This window comes from Leptonychotes weddellii, chromosome 10 (genome assembly GCF_054177405.1).
Source record: "Leptonychotes weddellii isolate Sample4059 chromosome 10, ASM5417740v2, whole genome shotgun sequence".
In the NCBI taxonomy this organism is placed as follows: Eukaryota; Metazoa; Chordata; class Mammalia; order Carnivora; family Phocidae; genus Leptonychotes; species Leptonychotes weddellii.
This window is the reverse complement of record NC_138378.1, coordinates 121,097,195-121,103,247: the sequence shown is the minus strand read 5'-3', so window position 1 is coordinate 121,103,247 and position 6,053 is coordinate 121,097,195. Positions and strand designations below refer to the sequence as shown.

Sequence of the window (6,053 nt, the reverse complement as noted above, 5' to 3'; positions counted from 1 at the left end):
AGTTTTTAGCTTTCTGCCACCTTAAGGTTTTTCTTTTTTTTCCATGATAATTTTTACCTTACAGAGGAGAATTCTGCCTAAGCCAACTCGAAAAAGCCGTACAAAAAATAAGCAAAAGCGTCCCAGGAGGTGAGTATTTCAGCATCAAAAAAAGTGTACTGTAGGGGCATCTGGATGGCTCAGTGGGTTAAGCATCTGACTCTTGGGTCTCCGCTCAGGTCATGAATTCAGGCCCTGTGTTGGGCCCACTTTAGCCTGTTGGGCTCCCTGCTGGGTGTGGAGCCTGCTTTTAAAAAAAAAACAAAGTGTGTTGTAGACCATTTACTACTAACTTGATTTGCATGATTTTTTTGTAGTAAGAATTTCAGTAGGTTTCTGAAATTAAACAGTGATAGTTTAGGAAAGCTGTTCACATGGGAATTTTTACTGAGTAAAAATTGTTGTGTTCTCTAATTATGTATAAATTATTAAAATTCTGGAGGTAAGAACTACATGTATTTACGTAGGTAGTATAAAAATAGGTCACTGGTATCTCAAAAGGTGAGACTCTTTCCTCCGGTTCTTTGGGCAAAGGATAGGAACAGTGAGGGGATGATTCGTGTAGTGCTGAGGGATTAAACGCACCAGATGTAGTACAGTGTGCTGGGAGGTGTCTTTTACTTTTCATTTTTGCTGTGAATTAAGGCTAAGAAATTAGGTGGATTTTCCTGTTGCTGATGTTACAGGTTGAAAGTGTTCCTGCAGTTGTAGATGCCAATGGACAATGTTCTTTAAGCTTGATTAACTTACAGTTTATCTGAATAACTCAGATATTGAGCGTTGTTGTTTCCTTGATCTGGGCGTTTCGGTGTTTTGTGGAAGTGTGGTTTCACAGAGTTGGATTAGTGGATCCCTGCAGGCCCTGCCCTGGGGACCAGCTTGGGAAAAAATATTCTAGCGTCTCTAACTGCCAGATAGGTAACAAGCTTATCCAGTCTGGACTTTGTATTACTTGTCCTAAAAGGATAAGGAAAAGTGATCCACGGCTTGGAAAACTGCTATTTCAGCTAGTGCTGGTAATGCTGGGATTTTAAAAACTCAGTCTTGTTTGTAAAACCACTAGGAGTTCGTGATGGGACTCTGGTGCTGTGGCCAGATGAGTGTTGGGGGAGACTGGAAGGACAGGTGCCAGAGTTTCTGGAACTTGAGACGTACAGTTCAGTACTTTGAACCTCTTTTTTTTTTTTTTTTTTTAAGATTTTTTGTTTATTTGACAGCGAGAGAGGGAACACAGGCAGGGGGAGTGGGAAAGGGAGAAGCAGGCTTCCTGCGGAGCAGGGAGCCCGATGTAGGGCTCGATCCCAGGACCCCGGGATCATGACCTGAGCTGAAGGCAGATGTCCAACAGAGCCACCCAGGCACCCCTACTTTGAACCTGTTTTATGGGCAGTTGGAGTAACATAAGAATTTAGGGAATTTTTGGTATTCTGGATAGTTTGTGAGACACCAAATATAGGAGATAACTAAGCGCATCTAGTCTGTTAGAGCCCGAGTTTGTACTTCAAGTATGAAAACAAACCCTGGCTTTGCATCCAGTGGACTCGCCCATCCAAGCCCCTCATCCCAAACTTGTGTTTTCCACATTTTCTCAGGTGATGATGTCACTGGGTTCCTGGTGACCTAGTCTCCACATTGGAGGCCTTCTGTTCACGTAGGCCAAGCTCTGGGCGGCAGGCATAGCGGTTCTGCCACTTCCCACTGCCTGCAAACCTCTTTTCCTTCGTCAGTACTTCGCTTTCTCCTACATAGGTTAGATTCTGAGATTTACTTGTTTGGGTTTCTAGACTGTAGCAAGGTTTCTGTTACTTTTCCTTTGAGGCATTCAGTTCTCTGGCTGGTGATTATTAGAGTTGCATTGCTGTGGCTCCCCCTTGTAAAAGACGGTGTTGGAATCTGAGAGAAGATGCTAAGGCTAGCTTTGATGCCATTCGGATTTGTTTTAAAGGAGACGACAAATTCCGTATTTGTGTGCCTTCCTAGTAATTTAATTAATGGGTAGCAGTGATCAGTCAGGCCATCTGTGTCATTTGCTTTCTGGAAGGTGATGGAGGCTTTAGGAAGTGGATTTCCCTTGAGCTTATTCTATGTGGCCGTGGAACAGAAGACTTTTGCAGGCATTCGAGAGCCCCTAGAAAGTGTGTGGTGCGTGTAGGAACTGCTGGATCTAAAATGCAAAGGAGTGGAGTGTAGTATCCCATCTGCTGAGGGTAAAACGACCTGGGTGAGTTCCCTATTATAAGGTCGCTCTGTAAACACTGGAAATAACCACCTCTTCACTCTCTCATTCTTGGCATCTTGGGGTACACGGCAGATACCCCATAGTTTGGAATTTGTTGAATCTTGCTGTTGTCAGGCAGCCAGATAGAGATAGGTTGTGAACTTGAAGTGCCACCAGGAGAGGAGTGAGGTCACAGTAACAGTTTGTGTGATGGGGTGAAAATGGGGGCCCAGGCAGGGCTGCATCGCAGAGCTGGTGATAGAGCAGTGCCTCCCTCCTCCTAGAGAGTGAGAAGGAATCTTAGAGGTGTTTTGGAGGCCATGGAGAGCTCTTGAAGGATCTTTTCCTAATAGGTTGGTGATCACATAAGTTTTAGATTAATTTGACAGCATTGGAGAGGGATGGTTTTGGAGATGAGCGAGTAGTAAAGGGGCTCCTGTAGCAAGTTGGTGGAGAAATCGTGAGTGAAGATAAACCTGAAGAAGTGCGTGAAAGTGAAAGACCTCATTAATCTCCCCTTTCCTGGAGATGATCACCTGGAATGGCTTGGTGTGTATGTGGTTTGTAAGGTTTCACATTTAATATACCCTAAGCTTTTGAAATAAACAGGATGCTTGTTACCCTGTCTAGTTTGGCAGTGGCTCTGTTATGATCCATTAAATGTAAATAGCCTGTTTGAAAACTGGTGTTAACTTGGTTTCAGAAACCTGGGGTTTGCTGTTGATGTTTTTGACTTTTGAGGGGCTCCCAGGAGGGCAGGCCTTCCCTGATGTCTTACTTTTGTCACTGTATTCTTTCAGCCGCACTTTGACAGCCGTGCACGACGCGATCCTGGAGGACTTGGTTTTCCCAAGTGAAATTGTGGGCAAGAGAATCCGTGTGAAACTGGATGGCAGCCGGCTGATCAAGGTTCATTTGGATAAAGCACAGCAGAACAACGTGGAACACAAGGTAAGGGGTGGCTCATTGCTGGAAGCTTCAGACACAGACGAGGGGGAGAGACAGCATAACCCATCTCCATGTACCATCAGAACCAGTGGTAGTAAACTCAGCCAGCTTTTTTTCCATCTGGACCTCAGCCCACTTCCCTTCGGATTATATGTCAGGTTTTATAGTGGGGGATGTTTTGAAAATCAGGATTCTCTGCCTTTTAAATTATTAGGAAAATAGAAGTAAAATCCTTTTAGTAAGATGGTATATCCTTTGGGGGTGGGATGGTAGTGTTAGAATCCGGGAGGACTGTCCCTTCGCTTCATTCTTGGTGAAGCGTAGCGGATGTGGACAACTCCTGGGCTCCCTCATGGACTCTGGTCTGTGTGGCCCAGAGGAGCATCAGGCTCTGGCACCACGATGTAGATAGAGCCCTGTCCCACAGCATTGTGGGTGAGCTTGTCCCCAGGCTTGTATCTTCTTCATCTACTGAGTACCTGGTTGCTGAGGGGAAAAACCATGCAGGACAATCTCCCAAAACGGTTAGGCTTTAAAATGAAAGTGTGTGCTTAAAAGTTTTGTGATGAATTCTTTCTTTCCTTGTAGGTTGAAACTTTTTCTGGTGTCTATAAGAAGCTTACAGGCAAGGATGTTAACTTTGAGTTCCCAGAGTTTCAGTTGTAAACAAAAATGATTAAATAAAACTTTCACAGTATTGTTTTAGGCGTCTTCTTCAAAATTTCAGAGGTGTCACTGTATAACTGTCTACATTACCAGCAGCTCCCTGCGTAGGCTGGAAGGTTTGAACAGAGAGGGTCCCTGTGGTTATACCAGGCAGTTAGATGCACGGGAGGGATATATTTGTATCCGGGGATGTTGTAAGAGGTATAATCCTATGGAATTGCCCCAAGTGGCTGAGTATTGGCACTTGGACAAGTTCAACCTCTAGACCACACAGGTACTGGAGCCGTGGATGACAGGATAACTTAGCCTACGGCCTGGTCCCAGCGCCGGGCTCTACCTGAATGCTGGGTCTCCTGGGAAGCCTGCCTAAAAGCCCAGCCTAAGAGAAAAGACGGGTTTCAAGATTTTTTTTTTTTTTTTAATTTAAGACAGAACAAGAGAGAGAGCACATGAGAGGGGGGAGGGTCAGAGGGAGAAGCAGGTTCCTTGTTGAGCAGGGAGCCCGATGCGGGACTCGATCCAGGGACTCCAGGATCATGACCTGAGCCGAAGGCAGTCGCTTAACCAACTGAGCTGCCCAGGCGCCCTGAGAAAGGACAGGTTTCAGAAGCACCTGAAATCAGGCCAGCAATGGTTCCTTGGAAACTGTGATAGAAAGTTCTCCAAGAGCAAAATCTGATAATGTTCTCACTGAACTTTTTTATTGTGAAAGACCCACGTACAGAATTTACCATTTTATCCTCTCAGTTCAGTGGCCGCTAGCGTACTTGTCTCCGCTGTGCAGCAGACCCTGGAGCACCTGATGGTGTTGGAAACTGCTGGTGCAGCAGCCCCTCGTCCCTCCTTCGGATTCCCTGAATTCACACATTGACCATCGGTCCTAGGTAGACGGGACCAGTCAGGTGTGAGGAGATGAGACATTGTAGTCTACGTGTAGCCGCCCGACTACTGAGTGGAAGCACAGCCGATGATGGACTTGCGTTTGCGTCTTCCCTAAAGGGTCTTCGGAGAAGCCTTTCATCCACATGGCAAGTCTAACGGACACCTGGTGAGCTGTGTTCTCGTCACCCAGCTCCAGCTGGTGCTGTCTTACCGACCCTGTTGAATCTGCTCCCACCCCCTTTCTTTGCTGGGGATTTTTGAAGCAATAGACGTGTTAAGTTTAGTAGGAGTCTTTTTTTAGCAGATAATTATTAAAATCCAGTATCAAATGAGCCAGTTTTTAATTTTTATTTTTTTATGTTCAATTAGCATACATCATTGATTTTAATGTAGTGTTCAACGATTCATTAATTGCGTATAACACCCAGTGCTCATCACATTATGTGCCCTCCTTAATCCCCATCACCTGGTTACCCCATCCCCCCTCCCTTCTGTGACCCTCAGTTTCAGTTCCCGGAGTCCAGAGTCAGGGTTTGTCTCCCTCTCTGATTTCTTCCCATCCAGTTTTCCCTCCCTGCCCCTGTGGTCCTCCACGTTATTCCTTATGTTCCACATATGAGTGAAACCATATGATAATTGACTTTCTCTGCTGACTTACTTCACTTAGCATAATCTCCTCCAGTCCTGTCCATGTTGATGTAAAAGTTGGGTATTCATCCTTTCTGATGGCTGAGTAGTATTCCATTGTATATATGGACCACATCTTCTTTATCCATTCATCTGTTGAAGGGCATCTCGGCTCTTTCCACAGTTTGGCTATTGCGGACATTGCTGCTATGAACATTGGGATGCATATGGCCCTTCTTTTCACTACATCTGTGTCTTTGGGGTAAATACCCAGGAGTGCAATTGCTGGGTCATAGGGTAGCTCTATTTTTAAATTTTTGAGGAACCTCCACTGTTTTCCAGAGTGGCTGTACCAACTTGCATTCCCACCAACAGTGTAAGAGGGTTCCCCTTTCTCAACAACCTCGCCTACATTTGTTGTTTCCTGTCTTGTTAATTTCTGCTATTCTAACTAGTGTAAGGTGGTATCTCACTGTGGTTTTGTAATTCCCTGATGGCTAGTGATGTTGTACATTTTTTTCATCTATTAGCCATTTGTATGTCTTTTGGAGAAGTGTCTGTTCATGTCTTCTGCCCATTGAAGAACCAGTTTTTTAAGTTGCTAAATCACAAGATATTAAACCAAGTTTTAAAAAATTAATCACATGGCTTTCACTAAAACTAGTATTTATTC

At 44.8% G+C, this 6,053-nt stretch overlaps 1 long non-coding RNA gene across 2 annotated transcripts; it reads left to right on the top strand.

Moving 5' to 3' along the window:
* Positions 1 to 110: 110 nt before the first annotated feature.
* On the top strand, positions 111 to 3,902 carry LOC115938773 (uncharacterized). 2 transcript variants are annotated; one of them, XR_014138339.1, is made up of 3 exons: positions 111 to 129; positions 3,058 to 3,208; positions 3,794 to 3,902. It is a non-coding gene; the product is annotated as an uncharacterized LOC115938773 (long non-coding RNA). The 2 variants fall into 2 exon arrangements; XR_014138340.1 differs by lacking the exon at positions 111 to 129 and adding an exon at positions 1,770 to 1,788.
* Positions 3,903 to 6,053: the final 2,151 nt, after the last annotated feature.